At 34.7% G+C, this 26,792-nt stretch overlaps 1 long non-coding RNA gene across 3 annotated transcripts; it reads right to left on the reverse strand.

The window, feature by feature from the left end:
- Window positions 1–15,108: 15,108 nt before the first annotated feature.
- LOC131432095 (uncharacterized) lies at window positions 15,109–26,305 on the reverse strand. Of its 3 annotated transcripts, none has more exons than XR_009229785.1 (3): window positions 25,914–26,305; window positions 15,285–15,382; window positions 15,109–15,233 (listed from the first exon to the last, which is right to left on the reverse strand). It is a non-coding gene; the product is annotated as an uncharacterized LOC131432095 (long non-coding RNA). The 3 variants fall into 3 exon arrangements; XR_009229783.1 differs by having other exon boundaries at window positions 25,941–26,299; XR_009229784.1 differs by having other exon boundaries at window positions 26,157–26,266.
- Window positions 26,306–26,792: the final 487 nt, after the last annotated feature.

Genomic DNA, 26,792 nt, shown 5'->3' on the forward strand with positions numbered 1-26,792 from the left:
GGTAGTAACTTCGCGCGATCGACTTCGCGAATGATTGAAACATTACTAGCGCAGGTTAAATTCTCGTATGGTATTTTATAATAGGAAATTTGAAACTGTGTTGGCCTTGGTCAAGATATTGCGGCCTACGATGATTTATAGATGTTTGGAACATATCTCATTTGCTATGACTACCAAGTATTTCGAGATTTCAATCAAAATATTAAACTAAAATAGATTGCATGAGTTGTAGCAAAATAATAAATTACATTTACATGTCAGTTTGGTATTTTATGCTGGTTAGGGTTGCACACGATGCTAACATTTGTGTGTATGGTAAATCATACGGTGTAATAATTTCGTGTAAAAAAAAAAAAGATTTCTAACAGTGGTTTTGCGTTTCCCATAACCTTCAACACATAATATGATGGAACTGATGTTATCAGTTCATTTGATTCAAATTTTAAAACTCCCGTGTAATGGGTGTGGTAATACTAAAGGTACAGAGCAAAAATTGCAAACCGGGCGAAAGTTGCTCGTGCAGGGCTTCTTATTGCGATGTGTTATACAATGACCAGTAATTTAAAACTAGGTCAAGTTTGTTTACGATGATTGTTCTTTTTGTTTGTCGACCATGACCACGGTCAAGATCGTAGTTTTTCACTGTTAAATAATGATAGGTAGTCGACGGAAATTAATCTCGTACTGGTGAGGGGTAGTGAAAACAAAACTATTAGAAGCGCACAGCAGTGCTTGAAAAATTCCTTCATATGTTAAAAATTATGCTCGTAAAAACATACAACAGAGGTTTTACAAAGATACAAGAGTATAAAAATGAAATGAAGAGCTACTAGTTAAAAAGATAAAGCGGCATAGCGAATTATAGTCACATTGACAATGGCGAACGAAAATAATATTGAAGGCGGTGGTGCCTATCGATTTCCGATGTTGGATGCAATACAATGCATACCAGAATTTCATGGTTCAGTTAATGAACTGGAACCATTTTTATGTGAAATAAGTTATTTTGCGGAGCAAATCCCGCAAGGTGCGAATGAAAAACCTTTAGCAAATGTGATACTTACAAAATTAAAAGGAAATGCCGCAACTTTTATTAATAGAATAAGAGCCAACCTAATAAATGATGTCTTCCGAAATTTGAGAGATCAACTTGCAATAAAAGTTACAGTAGAAGAGATTCTTATCAGGATCGAAACTCTCTAACAAAAATGTGGAGAATCTTTTGAAGAGTACGCTGAAAGAGCGCTACAAATAATGGAATTTATTGACGCTCAACAAGAGAATCAAGGCACGGAGGAAGTACAAAAATCCTTCGCAGAAAGAGCATTAACGATTCATTTTATAGCAGGATTATCTAATAAAAACATAAAGCAAATAGCAAAAAATCGCAGACACCTTAAGTTTTAAGAATTAATAAGATTCCTAAAAGAGGAGGCTAAAATCTGCTATATATTAACAAATATTGAAAATTGGCTGCTATCCTACCATGCAATTGATAAACCAAAACTCTGTCCAAACAACAAATATAAATGTTATCCAGAGGGACAAATTGAAAATTCCCATTAATATAACCGAAAGTTACACAACGAATTTTTTCGTAACGACAGGTGCCTAATCGAAGATAGCAATTTTGATAGTAAACACATAAAAAATAATGCAAAACAATTGTGGGTAAACTGTACGACATACAGTAATAGAAACATATTGCGAAGATATGATCATAATATCAGGACCAGAAATGTACCTTATCAAAGGAGATATGGAGCATCAAGAAATCCGAATGCAAATTTAATCAAGCAAACATGTCAAATGCAACATTGGGATCGATACGGGGAGAATAAAAATGATGATAATAGAAAACCAATGAAGAGTGATGTGTACAAAAAACGTAAAGAAGGGATATGGGTCAAATTACATAAGACAAAAGACAACGAATTTATGATGTTGTTGAAATCGGCAAACGAACCAAATAACGAGATGCAGTTGCTGGTAGACACTCGAGCATATGGCAACTTGATAAGTAGACGAAACGCAGAGTACATAAGAGCATACACAATTAATAAAAACGAAGTCATAGAATATTCCGGGGTAACAGGTACTGTTAGAAAAACATTAGGTACCGTAGAACTAAACTTCATCATCGCAGGAAGAATTTTCCAAACGAAGTTTGACGTAGTGGAGAATTTGACTCCAGGGGGTATTTTGGGGATGAGATTTATGAATAAGTATGTGACTAGCATACACAATGACCAAGGTTGGATATGCTTACGGAAAATACCTCTAACCTTTAAACCAAAAAGGCGGGTGGGTAATGTCAGAGACATAACTGGATGTCGTGAATACGAAAACAACTGACATGTTCCTTAACACTTCCGAATATCAATTAGTTGATCAATTGTATGAATTATCAAGCATTCCCCTTTTCCACATTTTTCGCAAAAAAAAAGCTTCACTTGATTTCGATTACTGTGAATTTCACACAGCGAAAGGTGCAAAAATCTAACCAAACTGTTCTAGATTAGCACTAAACTAAGGATATTTCCTTTCGATTTGCGAACAACAAATCCTAATAGTTCTTTTGAAAACTTTTAGAGCCATTAGAACGGCTGATTTTGTGTAATGCTCTCCACCGTTGCTTTTTCGCCAATGCAAATGACTGGCTGCTGTGACGTAATCGCTCTTGTCAGAAGCGAAACTAGCTTTGCAAACCACACAAAATACATCTACTCGTAGTGGCGATAGAACCCAAACTGATTCAATTTTTGTTGAGAGGCTTGTTTTTATTTGATTTCGTTTGAAGCTTTTTCACTAATGGGCAGTCCTAACGGCTATAAAAATAGCAGCATATAGAATTTTAATTTCGATATTTCATTTCGGATTTGCATTTCATTGCAAGAAACTATCCGGATACTGTACGGGATTCATTCCTGCTTTTCAGAAGGATCAAATTGTGGAACTTACTACGATATTAAACACTGTCCGGAACATTTTCTCGAATGTTTTGTTGTACAGCAGCAGATATTTTGTTCTCTTCTACAGAACGCGTTCTGATTGGCTTGTGTTGACATGGGTCAAATGAGACAGGTTTTTCAATAGTGTACTATTGAAATACTTCAATGCTTTTTCTTTACACGCTTAAGTTGAAAAATTTCGATTCTATTGGTAGTTAGATTACAAAAATCCTTCCACAAATCACTGAGCTATGAGCTTTAAAATTACGAGAAAGGCAAACGCGCCCTATGAATTATTCTCTTTGATACTCGTTTATACCAAACATTTCAGAAAAGTTTAATTTTCAATTATTTGAGATTATGTCACACAACTGATAATTTTATCATAAAATTTCGATCATATTTCCGATGGTGTGTTGCAAAAATTATGTTGATACGTTAGATACAACAAGAGATATTCACGATCAAAAACTTATCATTCTCTCAGAGGGTAAATTTTGAAAAGGCACCCCAAAGTAAAGTATGTCGTATTCACGACAAAACAGAATCATATGAAGCTCATCAGAAACAGGAAAACCGAGTCTCAAAATACGAGGCAGGCAACAATGTCAAGGTACAGGAAATATACCAAGCGGATGACCAAACCAAGCTTAGTTCACAGGGTAGGCAGTGTACAGAAACGACAAAAAATTACACGGGGCAATTGCAAGAAAGTATGCAACCACATGAAATGTTGAAAATAAATTGTACTAAAACAATCAATTGTTAGTGAGAATTGTTTCAGTAAATAGACCGAATGAAAAAATTAAATATATGCTCGATACTGGAGCCTTTTATAACGTGATGAAATGGGATACTGTTGCGAAAATAGGAGCAGAGGATATAAACTATAAAGATAATTTATACATTGCAGGCTTTGATGGAACTCAATCACAGACTATTGGGTCAGTGAAAATCACGTTGATTATTGGAAAAATTCAATACAGAGTTTTTAAAGATGTATACAATTTATGTCACTCAGAATTTCGAGTACATATGCCTAAGGGTACCAAACGAGTACATTAAAACAGAATATATTCCAATATCGGAAAAAGAAAATTTTAACAAAACTGAGAATTATGGAACGCGTGCTGCAAATAACGATAACAGATCGGCTGAAAAGTTCGTATCGTTTCTATGAGAGGGCGCCACTAGAATTAAATCCATACCATTTTCAGTTAGTACCAACCTTCAAAAGATACGTGTATAAATTTGACAGCTGTCTGATTATTAGTTTGTGAGATATTGCATTTTGAGTGAAGCTACTTTTGTTATTGTGAAAAAAAATGGAAAAAAAGGAATTTCGTGTGTTGATGAAACACTACTTTTTGATGAAAAAAGTGCCGCCGATACCAAAAATGGCTTGATGAATGTTATCCAGACTCTGCACCGGGCGAAGCAACAATTCGTAAGTGGATTGCAAAATTTCGTACTGGTCATATGAGCACCGAAGACGATGAACGCAGTGGACGTCCAAAAGAGGCTGTTACCGATGAAAACGTGAAAAAAATCCACAAATGATTTTCAATGACCGTAAAGTGAAGTTGATCGAGATAGTTGACACCCTAAAGATATCAAAGGAACGTGTTGGACATATTATTCACGAATATTTGGATACGAGAAAGCTTTGTGCAAAATGGGTGCCGCGTGAGCTCACAACCACAATGTCACAAGTCGATGAAAACCATGCTGAAATTGAACGAATTGGGCTCCGAATTGCTCCCTCATCCACCGTATTCTCCAGATTTGGCCCCCAGTGACTTTTTCCTGTTCTCAGACCTCAAGAGAATGCTCGCTGAGCGTTGAAACTGAGGCCTATTTTGAGGCAAAGGACAAATCGTACTACAAAAATGGTATCGAAAAGTTGGAAGATCGCTATAATCGCTGTATCGCCTCTTATGGCAATTATGTTGAATAATAAAAACGAATTTTGGCAAATAAAACGTGTGTTTCTATTAAACAATACGAACTTTTCAGCCGAACTGTTAAGGTCAACATTGAAATATCAAACCGAATGAATAATGAAAGAAACAAAGTAGTTTGTGATAGTAAACAAAAGCCAAAGATGTTGTCAAAAAGCGCAGCTAAATCCGACAACAATTGTTACATAAATAAATCAACAAGTAGAGAGAGTACAATCAAGAAAAATATTAAAAATAATGTGGAGAATGACAAAAAAGAATTAATCATCGTAAATGCTGAAGTCAAGCGCGGTATATCAAAGCATGATAAACATGAAACAAACCAAAAAGTGAATAAAAATGAAAACATTAATGTTGTGCCTCAGAACAACAATGAAATATACAACAACGACGATCGTTCAGATAGTATGTTTCCATTTTGTGGAACTAACATAACTAATGAAAAAGAACAAGAATTGTTACATAGATATTGCGACGAGGAAGATATATATTTACTTGATTTAGAATCAAATCAAGACCTGAGTTTAACGGAAAATAAAAGATACGGTCAAACAACTGGTCAGAACCGGTCGGATAAAGTACTGGAAACATTGAATACAGATCACTTGAAAAGAGAAAACTTTGTAGGCATAGAGAGAATTATGGCAACGTATAGCGATGTCTTCTATTTGAAGGGGGATAAATTAACTATCACCGATGCAACGGTACATGAAATTGCAACTACTTCAAACGTGCCTATCAATAAACGGCAATACATATTTCCAGAAGCCACTAAAAACATGTTAATGAAGAAATTGAAGTAATGCGTAGGCAATGTATCATAAGGCCTAGTAAGAGTCCGTGGAATGCACCAGTCTTATGTGTTCCTAAGAAGGCCCATGCATTTGGCAACAAGAAATACAGAATTGTGGTTGACTTAAGAGCTCTAAATTTAGTAACAAATCCATTTGTATACCCAATTCCACTAATCGACGAGATTTTAGGTAATCTCGGAAACAGTAAATATTTTTCCACTTTGGATTTAAAATCGGGATTTTACCAAGTACCCATTAACCCAAAAGATGCTGCCAAGACAGCGTTTTCAACTCCAAAAGGTCACTTTGAGTTCACAAGAGTGCCTGTGGGTTTACGAAATAGCCCATTCTATTTTCAGCGAAAAATGAATACGGTGCTGTATGAAATAAAAGACATGAAAGCTATAGTCTACTTGGACGACATAATTGTTTTTGGTGCAACTATTGAAGAACATAACGATAACTTGTGCAAAGTTTTAAGGGCATTGCGCCGACACAATTTAAAAATCGAGCCAGGAAAATGTCAAATTTTCAAAACGGAAATAAAATACTTACGTCATGCAATCGACAAGGAAGGCATCCGGCCTACGGAAGAAAACATTAAGGCAATTAAAGAAATGATAGCGCCCAGGACGGTGAAAGGAGTCCGCTCATTTTTAGCGACAGTAAATTTTTATGGAAAATTAATACCACATATAGCAAAGAAACGTAAACCACTGAAAGATCTCTTGCGAAAGAATGTGAAGTTTGTTTGGACAAACGAGTGTCAAAAAGCCTTTGAGGAACTAAGAAACTTTTTTACTTCAGATACACTGTTGGTAAGACCAAATTACAAAGACATGTTCGTAATCACAACAGACGCTAGTGAGTACGCTTTTGGAGCAGTACTTTCTAATGAAAAATCGGTTGAGAGACCAATAGCCTTCTCAAGCAGGGACCTGGTAGGTGCCGAAAGAAGGTACCACACCATCGAAAAGGAACTGTTGGCAATTGTATGGGCAGTAAACCGCTTCAGACATTATATTTACAATCAGAAATTCATTGTCTATACTGATCATAGACCTCTCATTTCAATATGGCACTTAAAAGAAACTTCGCCAACCCTTACGCGACTACGTCTAAAATTACAGGAACTCGGAATAGATATTCGCTACAAACAAGGTAAAGACAATGTTGTGGCAGATTTTTTGTCGAGACTACCCAAGCAGGCCGAGTCCTTACACCCTATATCAGTAGTCACTAGACAACAGAAACGTCAACAGCAGCAAGTGGAGAACAACTCCCTCAAAACAACTTAAAGACGAATCAGGCAGGTTTACTTTATATAAAAATAAACAAAAGACAGAATGGAATCCGCACATGGATGGATTAGAAAACGTCGATTTTGGGTGGGACGAAAAAGAAGACTTAGGACTTCTTATTTTGACGAATATGAAACATGCATAAATAGCAATGAGATCAAATTTGATATGCTGAAATTTTCAAAACATAAAACTAAAGAAAGCGATTTTGATGGTACTTTTGTAATAGTAAACAGTAGATCAGCATACAAAGAACTATCCGAACTGGTACATTTACATATTCGCAATTCCTGAACATAAAATATGGGGATTAGTTTTAAATGACACAAGTAAATCAGTAACCGACACAAAAATTCTATTAGATGGGTTAGTAGATGGTTACAGTAATTGTCATGAAGACATGAGAGGGGCGAAAAACATTCAGATAATCTCCTATGCAGAAAATTCCCGAATAAAATGTACTGAGGTTCATCGCAGAAAAATTAGTGTGATAATTTTCACACTATACGCACCGGAAAAAGACAGAATGTGAGTGCCGGAAAAAGATCGCGAAACTTTATTGAAAAAATTCCACGATGCTCCTCTACACACTTAATTTTTTTAGCTGAGTCTCGGCAAAAAAATGACGAGATTCGCACAGCCGAGTAATCAGCAATCATCTCGGCAAAAATAAAATTACTGAGCGTCTCGGCATCCTAAAATTTGACAAACGTCAAATATTGCCGAAATCGTCAGCATAAGATTTACTGTTTGCTCAGTGAAACGTTCACTGAATATTCGGCAATCCAATAAAACGAAAAAATGAAAAAAATAAATTACCGAATCATCAGTAATTAAAAATCTAGTCAATTAATTTTGTTTGTATTTTCTCAACAGTATAAACACGCCATTCAGGATAAAAAATTCATTTTATTAACACTTAAAGGAAGCTTACAAATTTGTTGCCAGTAGTGCTTGAAGCCTACCTGAAAACATGTAGCATAAATTGAAAGCGGCGTTTCCAGATGCGGCCACCTAGAGTCGAGCTGGAAATATGAAAATAAAAATATATATTGATTTTTGGCTTACAAAAATGTTCAATATTTAATGATGCATATACGGTATTGTTCAAAAAATAAACTTACTTTGATCTATTGAATTATTCCATGCATTGGGTTATTTTTTCGCATATCCCCCAAAGTTTTGTCTCGAGGACGCTTTGAGCCCCGTGTTGGGTGTTTTTCCCTTATAATCGCGAGTGCTCTGATAATATCGCTTTTTATAAAGCGAAACATGTCACTATATTTATTCAATATTTTTACTTGCAAGTGGTTCCACGCTTCTTCGAAGATTATCCATTTTTTCACTCGAGAATTTCATTAGAAAATAATCGCACAATGCGAAGCGAAAATGTAACGCGGCAATAAATGACAGCTGTCGTGCTGAATCTCGGCAACAGCTGGCGCATATTCCGAAATCTCGGCAAACGTCTCTGCTAATGTCGGCATATCTGTTGTTTACTGATAAATTCAGCAAGCAATTATGCCAAATTTCGGCAAAGTGAAGCATTTTACCGAAATATCAGTGAATGCATTTAACGAAGCCAGAAACATGCGTATTGATTACTGAGCAATCAGCAAATTTACGTGTTGCTGATCAGTTTCGGCATTTTATTATGCCGAGCTCAAGAAATGGTTTTAAGTGTGTAGGTGGACATGTTGAAGGCCAACGGATGGCAGAACGTATGTGTCCGCTATTCCAATGGACTTATATGCGCAAAGATATCGAAAATTTTGTTAGACAATGTGATTCTTGTCAGAAGAACAAAATTGGCCGTTCAAACAAAATTCCAATGAAAATTACTACGACATCGTTGGAACCATTCGAGAAACTGTACATGGATATAGTAGTACTCCCAGAGTCTGACTGGGGTAACAAACACGGCCTTGTTATGTAAGACGATCTGACTAGATACTTAGTTGTAGCACCGATGGAAAATCAAGAGAGTTCCACGGTTGCTCAAACTGTTGTAAATAACTATATATGTAGATTTGGGACACCCGCTTAATTAGTAACGGATAAAGGATCCAATTTTGTAAGTTCATTAATGAAAAATATCTGTAAAATTTTAAAATTTAAGAAAATTACTACATATCATCCGCAGGCAAACCTAGTCGAAAGATCCAATAGAGAATTGAAAACATATCTTAGACAATATGTAGGTAACGATCCTAGAATATGTGACCAGCTTTTACCATTTTTTACATTTGAATATAATAATACGATTAACGCATCAACGGGTTACACGCCGTTATTACATGGGAAACGGGTAAATATTCCTAATTCAATGTACTACTATAACAATGATGGAATGTACTATGAAGATTATGTGAATGAAATACGATCATCAATCAAGCGATTGCATCACCAAGCACGAGAAAATTTAATTAAGTCAAAAGAAAAACGTAAGGAGCTGTATGATAAAAAATCGAACGAATGGCAACCAATGTGGGGGGACTTAGTGTTAGTCAAAGCAATCCCACATGCGCAGGCCAAAAATTACAATCACTTTGAAGAGAATTTTTTGAAGTAGTCGCTCTACATAGTGAACAAACAACTACAATTAAAAATGGAAACAGGCTTGAGAAGATCCATAATAATCGATTGAAAAGATATATAAAACAAAACTCGTAATCACTCGAAATTTTTTGAAAATAAATATAAATATAATTTTAACTGAGAAGATAACCTTTAATCCAGTATAACTGTATAAGAATAGTGATTACTGTATACAAACAAAAAACAAATAAACAATAAAAATTAGCATATTATAAGACAATATACAAATGGAAGCACGAAATAATAGGATAAAGATCGAAATGAAGTTTATTAGTCATGAAAAAAGTGTAACAAAAGAAAGACTTTTAAACCAAGTATGAGATTTTGGAACACAAAATCAATATGAAATTCAAGTTAACAAAATATGAAAATTATTAGCGAAAAATATATTCGACAAAGCGATATTGTTTCAATATGCAACATAAAAGTGTAGATAAGTTAATGTAAAACCGGACAAAAGTTATTTAAAGGTGTACGACTAGTGAAACGAACAAAATATTAAAGAAATCGGGGTTAAAATTATCAAAGCAGAAATAATCCGTTTTTAAAAACTAGGGTAAAGCAATATACAGGCATTTAGAAAAGAATGGGAAAACTTAAAGCTACAAATCAACATTATGGCTATGATGCGTTACAAAAACAGAAAAAAAACGTTATAAAAAACGGGATTAAAACAAAATCAATGTTGTCAATATGTTAACTGAGTATGCAATATGAAAACCAAATGAGAACTTAAAATCAACTTGGATCTATGGATTACAAAAAAAGTTATGTAAAAAAAATATTCCGCGCATGAAAATCAGGGGGATAACAGTAAAAAGATAACAAAAAAAAATCACAAAAGAGAGAATTATGAGAAACATTTTTACTTACAATGGAAAGCAAACTTAATACAAGGGAAACAATATCAAGTAGTAGTAAAAGGATGATGGGATATAACTAAAAGGGGATACTCAAACGGGATTTTTTTTCATAGAGTTTATGGATTCAAAATAAAATGACATGATAAACATTAGGTCAGCACAAATATATAGATTCATAGTAAGACATTAAACTAATACTATGAAAAATAGAATTCAACAATGACGTGATTGAATTAGAATACGACACAACGTTGGAGAACAACAAAATGAGAAAGATATAAAAAACTAGTGGACATATTAACGAATACCAAAACGACGCTGGCCAGCATATAATTCCTATGCCATAATGGTATTTTAGCAATTTCTTCAGTATGAGTGTGGAAACTAGTGTGTGTGGACAAGGGGAGCCGGACCCTAGAATGAAAAGAAAGTGCGCACTATTTTGAACGGAATGGCAATTTGTATTATTAAACAATCTGGAAAAAGATGAAATCAAATTTTGTGATAATTCTCAATACTCAAACAAGACTTCGAGACAATCGTAATGAAACAAGAATATGAACCTGAAAATCGGATTTTATTGGAAATCTCAAATTATTAATGACAAAACAAATACACCACTCAACGAATCACACAGGGTCGTATGAAGGGATAATATATAAATCAAATCGATAGGGAATTAATTAATATTAATTAATTAATGAATAATTCTTAAAAAAAAACGTGTTGAAAGGATAAAGGGAAATCCAATTCATATGTGAACATAAAAGAAATCAATAAACCACTTTACAATGTATACTATATATATATATATATATATATATATATATATATATATATATATATATATATATATATATATATATATATATATATATATATATATATATATATATATATATATATATATATATATATATATATATACAATTTTTAAACTGTTGGTCCCAAAACAGCTATTATGGAGGAAACGACACGGCACCCAGAGTCCGAGACAAGCAACCGTTCGATCACCCCACCCCACAGATAAGGTACAGACAAAAGCGACTGCAAGGCAGCACTGGGACTAGAATGGAAGCACACGCTACGGCATTGTAAGGATAGGGAAGCTAACTTCATATGATATTTAAATGAAAGAATGTAATATGTAATAAATGAATATGTAAACAGTTACGAAAAGAAACGAAAAATTATTAATCTTTTGTAACGGCAATCTTAGGGCTAAAAGTTTTACATTCCGACAACACAACCTTTTGATTCACTACCCGCGCGGTCAACTTGATGGTATCATCAAGCTCAGTAAGCTTGATTTTATCACAGATTATGATCAGGCCTAAATCATACCATAGAGATCATAGAAAACCATATTTCACTATACCTTAGCTAGAACAGATAGTATATTAGTAAAGTTATTGCAATGCTCACGGGTGCCTATTTTAACATATTGCATCAGTCAGTAAAAACTGTACCACCGAGCGAGTTAATTGATTATGTACACAAGCGACGCGATCGCACTGCAATCGCGTATATCCATAGCAATGAAAATATGATTATTGATTATATGTGGTAGTTAGTCAACCCAAGAATGCCCAGTATGGATTATTTAGGGCACCTTTTCGCAAATACGCCGGGAAAGAACATTTCGCATTTAAGAGTTTGCAGTGAATTCCAGATATATGTAAAGATGGAATATATATATATATATATATATATATATATATATATATATATATATATATATATATATATATATATATATATATATATATATATATATATATATATATATATATATATATATATATATATATGTATATATATATATATATATATATATATATATATATATATATATATATATATATATATATATATATATATATATATATATATATATATATATATATATATATATATATATATATATAATTTTGGTTGGGTAGCAATATTTTTAGTATAAAAATGGCGGTTTATGAATTTATTCGAAGCTTCGTAGTTCAACTGTCGGTCCCAAAACACCGGAGCTCTTCGTTGGTTTTTCCACTTTGCATCCGTTGGTCGATCTACTTCCTTGTTTGTAATGCAGGCGGGGAATCAGATTAACTATACACCCAGACTTAGTATCGGCTTGTAACGCAGGACGGTACTAACTGGACGAAGGACTCCACCCCAAAGTCCCCTCTCAGCAGGCCGTTCATTTTTGTTGGTTTTTGAGCGCTTGTTGAACGACATATTGCACGAAATATTCGTTCAATTTGCTGGAACGGTTTGTTGTTGTTTTTTCTCTTGCAAAATAGCGTGAAAATTAAGTCTTACCTTTACATAGAAAGAAAATTTGTTGTTATTCTACGTGAAGTAGAAGTATTCTGCAGGTATGTATTGTTAGTTTAAACAAATAAGTGGAAAAAACTTCAGAAATTCTGCAGTAAAACTAGTTCAACGAGGCTCCAACTCCTCACGTTAAAAAATGGCTCAACAATGGACCTCTGTCTGCCGGGATTGTTGAACGAAAAAAATGGCATTCGGTTCAACGGTCTGTTTCAAAATCGGCAAACGAAGGCCTCCCTGAACGATTGATTGGACTTTCATTGGACCAATTGGACCATTGGGCCAATGAAGGACCACCGTTGAACGTTTTTTTCTAAGAGGGTCTATAGCGTGTAGCATTTGTTATGCAGGTGCTGCAAACCAGAGATGGCATTTCACCAGAGTGATACACGCTAGAGTCAGATTTTTGCCACACCGAGGATGAAAAAAACGAAGCACCGCACAAAGAGAAAAGCGCACTTCTTTTCAGTGTCGAATAGACAGCATTTGAGTGTGTGCTTGTGGTTAAAGCAGCTGGCGCGAGTGAAACACATTCTCTTCGCATGAATCGCTCACACGCGCTCTCGTCTAAATACACCCAAGTGACCACTGCCGCGTGATGGTGAGCGAACACTTCTGTGAACTTCAATTAATAGAGAGCAGATCTGGCCTTGCTATGAAAAATTTGCAAGGAAAACCGAAAATTTTAGGATAAATTGTTTTATTTTGCTGATTTTGTGTGTCCACGCTTCATCTACGAAAACCATACAGCAGAGTGCTCACCGGCGTGTACACCTCTGTGAAAGTATCTGCATCCACCTCAGAGAATTTATTAGCAAATGCTCTAGCACTTTGGTGCGATTTAGTGGAAGAGGTAAAAGGAAATAAACAAACGCACTCATGATGCGTGCACACTTTACACAAAAGTGGTGTGTAAATGTGAAAGAGAAGAGCTCTCGTTGAAGTTGTCAGTGCGAGGGGAGAAATTTTGCTTGCTCTTCGTCACACAGAGGAGATAGACATCTCTGCTGCAAACTATAGATTCCATCTAGACTTAGAGGTGGCTTGTACCGCAGGACATCTCTAACTAGAACCTTGCTGGAACGTCGGTCAACCGGTGGGATATATATTGTGTTTGATAGGTCAGGCACGGAAAATAAGTGCTTTAGATAGGACAGGCACAGAATGATGTGCTGTAGGGAAGTTGTAAGAGCTATTAAAAGAAGTAAGTATAAGTGCGGTTCACGGGTTGGAAAAAAACGTCTCGACACTTTGTTCATTGAAAGAGATACGCCTCTCGACGCTCGGATGCGTCGTACATTTGAAATAAAAATAAGTGCGGTTTGTCGAAGAGTTTGTTGAAGAGTAAAATTCATTAGTGGAAAGAAATACCCCTCTCGCCGCCAATTCCGTCGCATTCTATGCCCAGCTGAAAACCAGTATTGAAGACAAACACGAGAAAAGGTCCTAAGTGCATGACAGTTTCTCTTTGTTTACTTTCTCTTTCGAGTATTACGGTCCAATCAGCAATCTTCCCATCTAACACTTCACATAGGATTATAGCAAAAACCATCAACTTTCGATATGCACTGTAGAATTTGTTGGAAATTACTGGAATTTGCCGTAATAAATGAAAGAGAAAGTAAACCAAGAGAAACTGTCACTTGCACTTGGGACCTTTTGTAATGTTCATCGAGTATTGAGCAATTTGACGTCTCAGTTACTCACACCAATGCAGAGTGCGCAGATCTATTGAGCAATTTGAGGTCTCATTTACTCACACCGATGCAGAGTGCGCAGATCTATTCATATACGAAATTAGAATGTGTGCGAGCCGAAGTCAAAGTTTGTTGTGCACTGAGTTAAATTTTCTTTTTCACATTATATGATATTCTAATGATTTTGCACTATTAGCATTTCCAATAATAATTACAAGATGTGTTCAACATCATATCAAATATATGAGATAATCTTATGAAACATAAAACTGTTCTTAACGTTATTTTTACAGGATTTCAATATAACGAATGAAATTTCCAGTTTGAGTCAAATTTATTGGCGCGTCTTATAACCATTACTAGATATCCGCACAACATACATTGGAACAATTTATGAAGCGCATATTATATTCACTTCGAATTTATTTATATAGGTTCATATATACCATATGACTAGTTTTATAAATATATATATATATATATATATATATATATATATATATATATATATATATATATATATATATATATATATATATATATATATATATATATATATATATATATATATATATATATATATATATATATATATATATATATATATAACTTTCAATGGTGGTCATACGAATAACAGATAATTGCCAACTACTTTTCTTTGAGGATTCAAGCTTTACTAGTATTCCATTCGGTAAGGGAGCACCTCATGATATTTGCGAAAGAGAAGTGAGATCCCGAGGCTGAAAATAAAAAAATTAGTCTTACTAGACAGATAGAGTAATGAAATGTACCGGATATATATTTCATGGTCCGTTAACGCATGTCCTTGAACGAAGTTGGATGAGCTGTCTTGTCAGCGATTTAAAATTACATTGAGATGTGGAACTTCCTGAAAAAAATGGTCTGGAGCAGTTAATGAATGTCGAGGACACAACTATTCACGACTTTCATCGGATTTCCATATAAATTATATGGGATATTTTTATAACTTTCATTATGATAACGTCCATTTAGATTTTGACGTACACATTAAATAAAGATTATAAGTTTCCATATAATTTCTATGAATCATATTCTGCATATGATTCATATGACAAATCTAACGAATATAAATAAGATTTTCATTTCAGTGTGGGTTCAATTTTACACTGTGTTAAAACATTTTTGACTCATATTCATACACTGCGAAAAATGCACATAGAATTTCGTAAGCTATGAACTAATGAACCAAGTAGAAGACAGTTCCATTACGTGATATAGAGTTTCATGAACGATTTTATGTCGTTCTCAACTGTTCTCTTGGCATTGCAGTGTTTTTTATTGCATATATGTGTTCAATAATTGACACGATGCGGCTCGAAAAAATTCACTGGGTTATTTCGACATACTCACACTAGCATTAACCTTTCAACTGCTGAGAATAGCCACACCAACACATTCGCACGTGGATTGGACTATATACAAAAAATAGAATGGCATCGTAGACCAGTTATAAATTTGACAGAAGAATTGGTCGAATAAATAAAACTAGAACGGCTTGCTGGGGATACGTTTGATCCAGTTTCTGTTCCATTATAGATCTTCCATATAGAACTTCTAGCTGCTGAATTTGCACTGAACATCAGGGATGCCAGATCATTTTTACAAAAATCTGTGATCAAACCAAAAACCTGTCTGTGCCCGTTTCCCCATACCATAATAGCAGGTCGAAATCAATTTGGTGAGCAAAAAAAAAGGTCTCACTACCAACACGCTCTGTACCTTTTTCCTCAACCGCTCTGTACTTTTTGGTGCTAAACTATACTCAATTTCAAAAATCTGTGAAAATCTGTGATTAGGGTAACAGAGGTATTTTGGCCACTTCATATATTTTGGCCCACCTAACAAACTTTATGGATTTAATCGATGTTAAGTAACCCATGTTGCATCCATTTGAAGCTAATCACATTAAATAACCTATTGCGGAAGGGTTTGTCAAAGATATTACAACATTTGGTGGATATTTTTACAAAGTGGTCCAAAATAAAATCAATCCTAAAGTGGGCCAAAATACCTCTGTTACCCTAATTCCAGAATCTGTGCAGAAAATTGAAAATCTGTGAAACATAGATTAATCTGTGAACCTGGCATCTCTGCTGAACATGCCCTAACAGGACAAACCAGCCTCCTGCTATGACGTCATGAATCTGTGGCGAGCATCATTATGCAAAAACCAAAACAATGAAGAATGGCTAACAAAAAATTGGATATTATAAACTACTTATTTATTCAGTACCCTTTAAAGCACTATCCCGCAAATTATCGATCAGAATATCATCACTACAATAAGGAAATTAAGATTTCACTTGAATTGAAATGCTCGAATGTTTGTTAACCATACTCTGAGTGCTCTGATTGCCCACCAAATGCCCCAGATGTTGGCTACGATCAAAGATGAAAGATATTTTCATAGAAAATCTGTATTCTTTGCATAAAAAATCTGTATTAATCTGTATTGACTATTAAAATGAAATTCTTACAACAAAATGATGCCAAAAGATGTTATTCCAATAGATTGTGGTCAATCAGTAATTGCCGCACTCACAAGAATATTCAACGACGAAGTTTCAATTGTAATTCACAGTTCAATTGTAATTCCATATATTTATCTATTGGTGACTCCATATATTTATCTATTGGTGACTTTATAATATGACATGGAATTTCAACGCAAAATATGCAACGTCAAGTCGGTTCATACAACTCTCAGTTTGACAGTAAAGTTTCATGATGCCATTACTTCCTTGAATAAAGTACTGTCTCTGAGCGTATATTTTTCCAACAAATCATCTTTTCTGTTAGTTTTTCATTCATTTGGCTTTTCCAATATATGTATCCACTCAGTCATTGAAAAAAAAATGAATATCATTTCAAATTGGTTTCAAATTATAATATAAATGGATTTTACAGATATTCATATTAAGGTAGCGCTTCGCCGTGGTCAGGTCGAAGCGAGACAACTCACTGCTTCCTCTTGCTTTGTCGCCGAAATTTCACCCTAAATTGCAAATTTCTCCAATACTAACCCGATTCACGAAAAATCAAAAACATACAATTGTCGGTAAATGATTTTACTATGCATTTGACGAAAAATATCAGTTAGAAAGCTTTTCTTTCGCGAGATTTCGTGCGAGTTTTGTTAAACATTTTGTTTTATTTTTTGTTTTTCTCGCTATAAACAACTCGCATATGTATGGATGTGCTACGTTTTCAACAAAGCGTCAAAGCTAGTAACGATGAAAATCATTACTGATTTCTCGTTCTATTGAGACATGAATAGTAATTATTTTACAAAGTAGTAACACTTACTTACATTTTCTACTCATCTATATTCAACGTTTACGCAGAGAGAACGGAAAACGAAAACAAAAGAAATGTTGTTAGCGTCTACCGCATGTGGCATTTTACACACCCCAATGCATGCGTTGACATTGTGTGCGTGCGAAAGAATAAGGAAAAACTCATTTATTTTTATAACTCGCACGAAATCTTTCGATAAAAACGTTTATCAGGCACAATTTATATACGAATCCATAGAAAAATTAATTATCTAGAATCGTATGTTCTTGGAATTTCCGTTTTCTTTTCCGTTTTCTCACAATTTTGGGTAAAGTGCGTGAAACCCCGGGATAGGCAGCGAACTCCCGTGACCACGGCGAAGCGCTACCTAAATTTGTGATTTGTCCGTTGATTGATAGTCTTCTATATCGTCACTGGAATCAAATACTAAAAGATAGCTCAGACAGAAAAGTAAAATTTTTTCTTTCTTACTTTTCGTGAGATCTGTATAAATCTGTATTAAATTGAGGAAATCTGTATGAAATCTGTACTCTGAATTAAATCTGTATGAGCATGTGAAAATCTGTATAATACAGATAAATCTGTATAAATGGCATCTCTGGCTACGATATAGCACTTGCTCAAAGACATAATATTAACAAGATATCCAGCTCTCACATTTTCCGAACAAATCATTGGCAACATCCTTTTTTGCGAGCATGTCGCCCCCCTGAAATGAAAATCTTATTTATATTCATTAGATTTGTCATATGAATCATACGCAGAATATAATTCATAGAAATTATATGGAAACTTATAATCTTTATTTAATGTGTACGTCAAATATAAATGGACGTTATCATAATGAAAGTTATAAAAATATCCCATATAATTTATATGGAAATCCGATGAATGTCGTGAATCGTTGTGTCCTCGATATTCATCAACTGCTCCAGACCATTTTTTTCAGGAAGTTTCGCATCTCAATGTAATTTTAAATCGCTGACAAGACAGCACATCCAACTTCGTTCAAGGATAAGCGTTAACGAACCATGAAATATATATCCGGTACATTTCATTACTCTATCTGTTTAGTAAGATTCGTTTTTTTTTTATTTTCAGTCTCGGGATCTCACTTCTCTTTCGCAAATATCATGAGGTGCTCCCTTACCGAATGGAATACTAGTACAGCTTGAATCCTCAAAGAAAAGTAGCAGTTGGCAATTATCTGCTATTCGCATGACCTCAATTGAAAGTTATATATATATATATATATATATATATATATATATATATATATATATATATATATATATATATATATATATATATATATATATATATATATATATATATATTTTATAAAACTAGTCATATGGTATACATGAACCTATATAAATAAATTCGAAGTGAATATAATATGCGCTTCATAGATTGTTCCAATGTATGTTGTGCGGATATCTAGTAATGGTTATAAGACGCGCCAATAAATTTGACTCAGACTGGAAATTTCATTCGTTATATGGAAATCTTGTGAAAATAACGTTAAGAAGAGTTTTATGTTTCATAAGATTATCTCATATATTTGACATGATGTTGAACACATCTTGTAACTATTATTGGAAATGCTAATAGTGCAAAATCATTAGAATATCATATAATGTGAAAAAGAAAATTTAGCTCAGTGTAGAAGTAGGGGAGAAAAATGTCAAATTCGTGCGCGCCAAAATAGCAGGGTTGCGCACCCACACAATTGACATGATATGTTGAATGTGATGCCGTGCGATGGCGTTGCTGAACTGAAGATTGACTTCGCTCCAAGCTGACAGGGTCTGACTTGCTTAAGCGCCCTATCCTTGCCACCGAGCTGGGACAAACCTTCAGACCTGGCCAGGGATGCCAGGTTCACAGATTTTCAACTTTCTGCACAGATTTTCTGATATTTGAAAATGATCACAGATTTTCACAGATTCTGAAATAAATCACTGATTTTCCTAGATTTTTGAAATCGAGCATAGTTAAACCATAGATAAATCAAAAAGTACAGAGCAGTTGAGTAAAAAGGTACACACCCTCAATGAACATAACTCAAAATTGAGTGACACATCACTCAAATTCATAAAAAGTGCACGTACTCTAAACTTGAGTTACCACCTATCTACTCATTTTTGCGTTTGGGGACTAAATTGTCAAAACTTAAGCCATTTTTACTCAAAATAAGAAACAAATATTTTGTTCAAAATTTGAGTAAGTTCAACTCAAAATTTGAGTTCCTTGCTCTCAAAATGAAAAAGATTTTTTTCGTTAATTTTCATATACAAAGTTATTGTTCCTTTTGAATGCGCAAAATAGTGATTCAAAACCGTTTCCTTTTGAATGGTTTGGAGTAAAAATTGAATTGTTTTGATATCCTTATGTTGCGCTTTTCACTAAGCATAATTGAAACCACAAAACATATATGATTGACGTTGATTCATGTTTTTAAAACCGGATTTTGAAACGGCAATGTAAAACGAAGTATTCTTGCATTCCTGATTGCGATAAGAATATTCCTAGAATGAAAACGCACTGAACTGCAAGAAGTATTTTTTTCACTCAAATTTTTAAAAACTCAACGCTTACTCTAATATATGAATAAATGCGAGAGAACTCATGGCAACGAGTTTATTTTACTCAAATTTTGACATATTGTTCCAGTTTATGAATTTGAGTAATCGCAACTCAAACCATGAGTTATCTTCAAACAGCGTGCAGAGTGTGTTGGTTAACCCCCCTTTTTTTGCTCATCAAAATGCTTATGATCTAGGACAGGACCTGACAATTGTTAATCCACTTTTAGGACCAATTTCGGACCAGCTCGTGATTGGTTGAAATTGACATAAGCAAGTACAAGTTGTTGAAATCAAGATTACAGCAGGGTGGTAGAAAAAGTGTTGTCAGAATCGTCGGTAACAATGTAGCTTGATATTGGATATTTTATTTTTCGGGTCATCTTTTCAAAATTATTGATTTCAATAGGGTTTAAGTTCAATTTGTTTTTAAATCCTGTCAATGCGGAAAGTATACGAGTACATTTAACAATCACTGGATGATCCAAGAGAAAGCCTGAAATCACGAAGTGTGATATGGGCGAGAATATTGATTGTTGGTTGAGAATAGCACCGAATCTTTGGATACTTCTGTATGTTATTATTTTTCTTAAATAGAATATGTTGAATACTTTAGTTAATAAAGCTGCAAAAATTAATTACCCAAAATTGAGTGTTTTAGAAAAATTTTATTAAGCTGTTTCAACTAAACGTTTTCTTCAAAACAAACATCTGATCAAAATGAATCCAGAGCTATATTTTTGACCGATATAACATTTGTCTAAGTGTTTTCAAATGATAAATAATTACATGTTATAAGGGGAGAAAGTTTTTAGAATGAATAATTATCTCTACTGGCAACAGTGATCGCGAGGCATTTATTATTTACAGTAGGGAGCAACCGGAATAAGGAGAGAAATATTTTTCTGGAAAAAGAAGCCAGTTGTCTGGTCCTGTCCTAGCTTATGATCATCATTTTTAGCTCACCAAATTGATTCCGATCTGCTATTATGGTGCACAGATTCTCACAGACAGGTTTTTGGCTTGACAACAGATTTTTGAAAAAAAAAGGCGGGTGGGTAATGTCAGAGACATAACTGGATGTCGTGAATACGAAAACAAATGACATGTTCCTTAACACTTCCGAATATCAATTAGTTGATCAATTGTATGAATTATGCAAGCATTCCCCTTTTCCACATTTTTCGCAAAAACAAAGAAGGCTTCACTTGATCTCGATTACTGTGAATTTCACACAGCGAAAAGTGCAAAAATCTAACTAAACTGGTCTAGATTTGCACTAAACTGAGGATATTTGCTTTCGATTTGCGAACAACAAATCCTAATAGTTCTTCAGAAAACTTTTAGAGCCATTAGAACGGCTGATTTTTTATAATGTTCTCGAACGTTGCTTTTTCATCCATCGAAATGACTGGCAGCTGTGACGTAATCGCTCTTGTCGGAAGCGAAACTAGCTGTGCAGGCGACACAAAACACATCTGCTCGCAGTGGCGATAGAATCCAAACTGATTCAATTTTTGTTAAGAGATTTCCTTTTATGTGATTTCGTTTGTAGCTTTTTCACTAATGGGCGGTCCTAACGGCTATAAAAATAGCCGCATACAGAATTTTTATGTCGATTATTTCATTTCGGATTTGCATAATTTTTTTAAAAAAACTATCAATATGCTGTAGGGATTTATTTCCAGCATTCAGAAGGGTCAAATTGCGTAATTCTCTACGATATTCTATTTGAGCTAGTAGTTAGCGCTTCAATATTATCTCAAACGAAGACATACATATCCACCGACCAGCATGGTTTTATGCCTGGACGATCAGTGAATACGAACCTATTGGATTTTACATCGACATGTATTACGCGGATCGAAGAAAAGTCACAAGTTGATGCCATCTACACCGATCTAAAAGCTGCATTTGATCGAATAGATCATGGAATACTAATAGCAAAATTGTCTCGATTAGGCGCTTCGAGAACGTTTGTAAAATGGTTGAGCTCTTATCTATGCGACAGAGTACTACGTGTGCAGCTTGGCTCTTGTACTTCTTCTCCGTTCACGAATAAATCGGGTGTTCCTCAGGGCAGTAACCTTGGTCCACTACTGTTTGTGCTGTTCTTCAACGATGCTGCTTTACTACTTGGCGTCGGATGCAGATTGATTTAGGCTGATGACTTAAAGCTGTACCTGGCAGTCCGTGCTGTTGAAGATTGTGTCCATCTTCAGGAGCTCCTAGATATTTTCGTAGACTGGTGTCGACGAAACTTTTTAATAATCAGTACCGTGAAATGTCAAGTTATAACTTTTCATCGTAAAATAAATCCAATAGTATTTGACTATCAAATTGATGGACAAACGCTTGATAGAGTCGAATTTGTCAATGATTTCGGAGTTTTGTTGGATGCTAAACTCACCTTTAATCTACACCGATCAACTTTAATTTCCAAAGCAACGCGGCAACTCGGATTTATTGCAAAAATTAGTCGGGACTTCAAGGATACGTATTGTTTGAAAGCGTTGTATTGCTCATTGGTGCGTCCACTAGTTGAAAATGCGTGTTTAATTTGGAGTTCTTACCAACTGGTTTGGAATTTACGGATAGAACGTGTACAAAAGAGATTTATTCGATTTGCTTTGCGGGACCTTCCCTGGCGGAACCCACTGGATCTCCCACCGTATCCTGACCGTTGTCGCCTGATTGGACTGGAAACACTAGAGCGACGTAGAAAAATACAGCAAGCGTTACTTGTGGCTAAAGTAATCAATGGCGATATTGATTCAGCAAAATTGTTATCTCTCCTTGACTTCCGTGCTTCTCAGCGATCTCTACGCTCGACGAGACTTCAACCAAGATTTCATCGTACTACTTTCGGACTACATGAACCAATGACAAAATGTATACGTGCATTTTCCAAAGTTGAGCATCTGTTCGAATTTGGGGAACCATCGCATAAGTTTGCACAAAAGTTATCAAGTGTTTCTTTTTTATAAATTGACCGTTTGTACCTTTTTCCTTTCATTTAGACTATTATTTGTCAGATGAATTATTTTAACAAATAAACAATAAACAATATTAAACTCTGGAACATTTTTCGCAAAAAAAGGCTTCACTTGATCTCGATTACTGTGAATTTCACACAGCGAAAAGTGCACAAATCTAACCAAATTGTTCTTGATTTACACTAAACTGAGGATAATTACCTGCGATTTGCGAAAAACAAATCCTAATAGTTCTTTAGAAAAATTTTAGAGCCATTAGAACGGCTGATATTGTGTAATGCTCTCCACCGTTGTTTATCCCCAATGCTAATGACTGGCAGCTGTGACGTAATCGCTCTTGTCGAAAGCGAAACTAGCTTTGCAAACGACACAAAACACATCTGCTCGCAGTGGCGATAAAATCCAAACTGATTCAATTTTTGTTAAGAGATTTCCTTTTATGTGATTTCGTTTGTAGCTTTTTCACTAATGGGCGGTCCTAACGGCTATAAAAATAGCCGCATACAGAATTTTTATGTCGATTATTTCATTTCGGATTTGCATAACTTTTTGAAAAAAAACTATCAATATGCTGTAGGGATTTATTTCCAGTATTCAGAAGGGTCAAATTGTATAATTCTCTACGATATTAAACTCTGGAACATTTTTCGCAAAAAAAGGCTTCACTTGATCTCGATTACTGTGAATTTCACACAGCGAAAAGTGCACAAATCTAACCAAATTGTTCTTGATTTGCACTAAACTGAGGATAATTACCTGCGATTTGCGAAAAACAAATCCTAATAGTTCTTTAGAAAATTTTTAGAGCCATTAGAACGGCTGATATTGTGTAATGCTCTCCACCGTTGTTTTTTCCGCAATGCTAATGACTGGCAGCTGTGACGTAATCGCTCTTGTCGAAAGCGAAACTAGCTTTGCAAACGACACAAAACACATCTGCTCGCAGTGGCGATAGAATCCAAACTGATTCAATTTTTGTTAAGAGATTTCCTTTTATGTGATTTCGTTTGTAGCTTTTTCACTAATGGGCGGTCCTAACGGCTATAAAAATAGCCGCATACAGAATTTTTATGTCGATTATTTCATTTCGGATTTGCATAACTTTTTGAAAAAAAACTATCAATATGCTGTAGGGATTTATTTCCAGCATTCAGAAGGGTCAAATTGCGTAATTCTCTACGTAATTAAACTCTGGAACATTTTTCGCAAAAAAAGGCTTCACTTGATCTCGATTACTGTGAATTTCACACAGCGAAAAGTGCACAAATCTAACCAAATTGTTCTTGATTTACACTAAACTGAGGATAATTACCTGCGATTTGCGAAAAACAAATCCTAATAGTTCTTTAGAAAAATTTTAGAGCCATTAGAACGGCTGATATTGTGTAATGCTCTCCACCGTTGTTTTTTCCCCAATGCTAATGACTGGCAGCTGTGACGTAATCGCTCTTGTCGAAAGCGAAACTAGCTTTGCAAACGACACAAAACACATCTGCTCGCAGTGGCGATAGAATCCAAACTGATTCAATTTTTGTTAAGAGATTTCCTTTTATGTGATTTCGTTTGTAGCTTTTTCACTAATGGGCGGTCCTAGCCGCATATAGAATTTTAATGTCGATTATTTCATTTCGGATTTGCATAATTTATTGAAAGAAACTATCAATATGCTGTATGGATTCGTTTCTAGCATTCAGAAGGACCAAATTGAGGAACTCACTACGATATTCACCACTTTTCGGAACATTTTTCTTGAACGATTTGTTGTACAACAGCAGCTATTTTCTTCTCTTCCTCAGAACGCGTTCTGATTGGCTGGTGTTGACATGGGTCAAATGAGATAGGTTTTTCAATAGTGTACTATTGAAATACTTCAATGCTTTTGCTATACACGTTTAAGTTGAAAAATTTCGATTCTATTGGTAGTTAGATTATATAAATCCTTCCACAGATCACTGAGCTATGAGCTTTCAAAATACGAGAAAGGCAAACACGCCATATGAATTATCCTCTTTGATACTCGTTTGTACCAAACATTTCAGAAAAGTTTAATTTTGAACTATTTGAGATTATGTCACACAACTTTAAATTTTATCATAAAATTGTGATCATTTTTCCGATGGCATGTAGCAAAAATTATGTTGATTCGTTAGATACAACAAGAGATATTCACGATCAAAAATTTATCACTCTCTCAGAGGGTAAATTTTAAAAAGGCGCGCCATAGTAAAGTAAGTCGTATTCACGACAAAATGACCTGGCATCCCTGGACCTGGCATCTCTGATTCAGTATGGATGAATGCGAAAAAAGTTTTGTGGTTCAATTCTGGTGGTTAGATTCAGAATATCTCGTTTTTTTCATACGTAGGCGCTTTGGATAGTGCAGCTATTCACTAATATAAGACGCTATTACACGCATTAATAATTTTTGTACTTAGATTTTTGGTGTAAATTTCAAGCAAGTGTGAAAATTTTATTCTGCGTTCAAAATTTGATTTACCCAAATACGTAGTAACATTGCACTTACATATGCAATAATCTCTATCAAATGCATTCAACGCGAACCAAGGTCGATTTTAAAAAGTGAACTTCGATGAAGAAATTAAAATGCTACACAACACTATTTTTAATCTAGTTGATTTAACATGGTGATAACATTAAATCCACAAATGAATTTCAAAATCGACTACGTTCTTTCATTTATGTCAGATTAAGTATAACAAAACGAAATAAAAACACTCACTATTCTGAACCAACTACTCAGCAGCACTTCTTAATCGACAAGCCAACATAATTAGACGTAAACATTTCAAAATGCCCTAAAAGCCATCGACGGATTCTCTTTGTTTACTTTCTTTTTCGAGAATATATGCGTGACTACGCAAAGGTTCATTACATATCTGGTATTGCTAGAAAAATGGAAATTTTCTCATTCATTCTACACACATATTTTGTAAATAAACGTGAAAATTAGGAAGTAATTAACAGAGATGCAATTAAATAAAGCGAAACTCTCATTGGTTTATATGACCTAAAGAAATGTTCCCGTCAAATTGAACAATTTGTTCCCCGTAGAAAATCCTCCCGATTATCCCACCGACATAGTAGAGTTTCGTTGGTACAATCGGCAGACGGATCCATTGATTAATTGACCTTTTGTTGCACAAACGCTTATGGGAGTTTAACATTAGCGATGACCGATGCGACAGTCGGTTTAGTAAACAGACTTAATCTTGTACACGTCGGTCAAGATCGTACGACTTAATAGGCGCAGCATTAGTCGGGAGCTTAAAAATGCTTTGTATCAAAACAGCCGATTAAAAAGGCCTACAATACACATTCGAATGTGTTTCACAACTTAGGCTGTGAACCAGTGCTG

This window comes from Malaya genurostris, chromosome 2 (genome assembly GCF_030247185.1).
Source record: "Malaya genurostris strain Urasoe2022 chromosome 2, Malgen_1.1, whole genome shotgun sequence".
NCBI classification, from domain to species: Eukaryota; Metazoa; Arthropoda; class Insecta; order Diptera; family Culicidae; genus Malaya; species Malaya genurostris.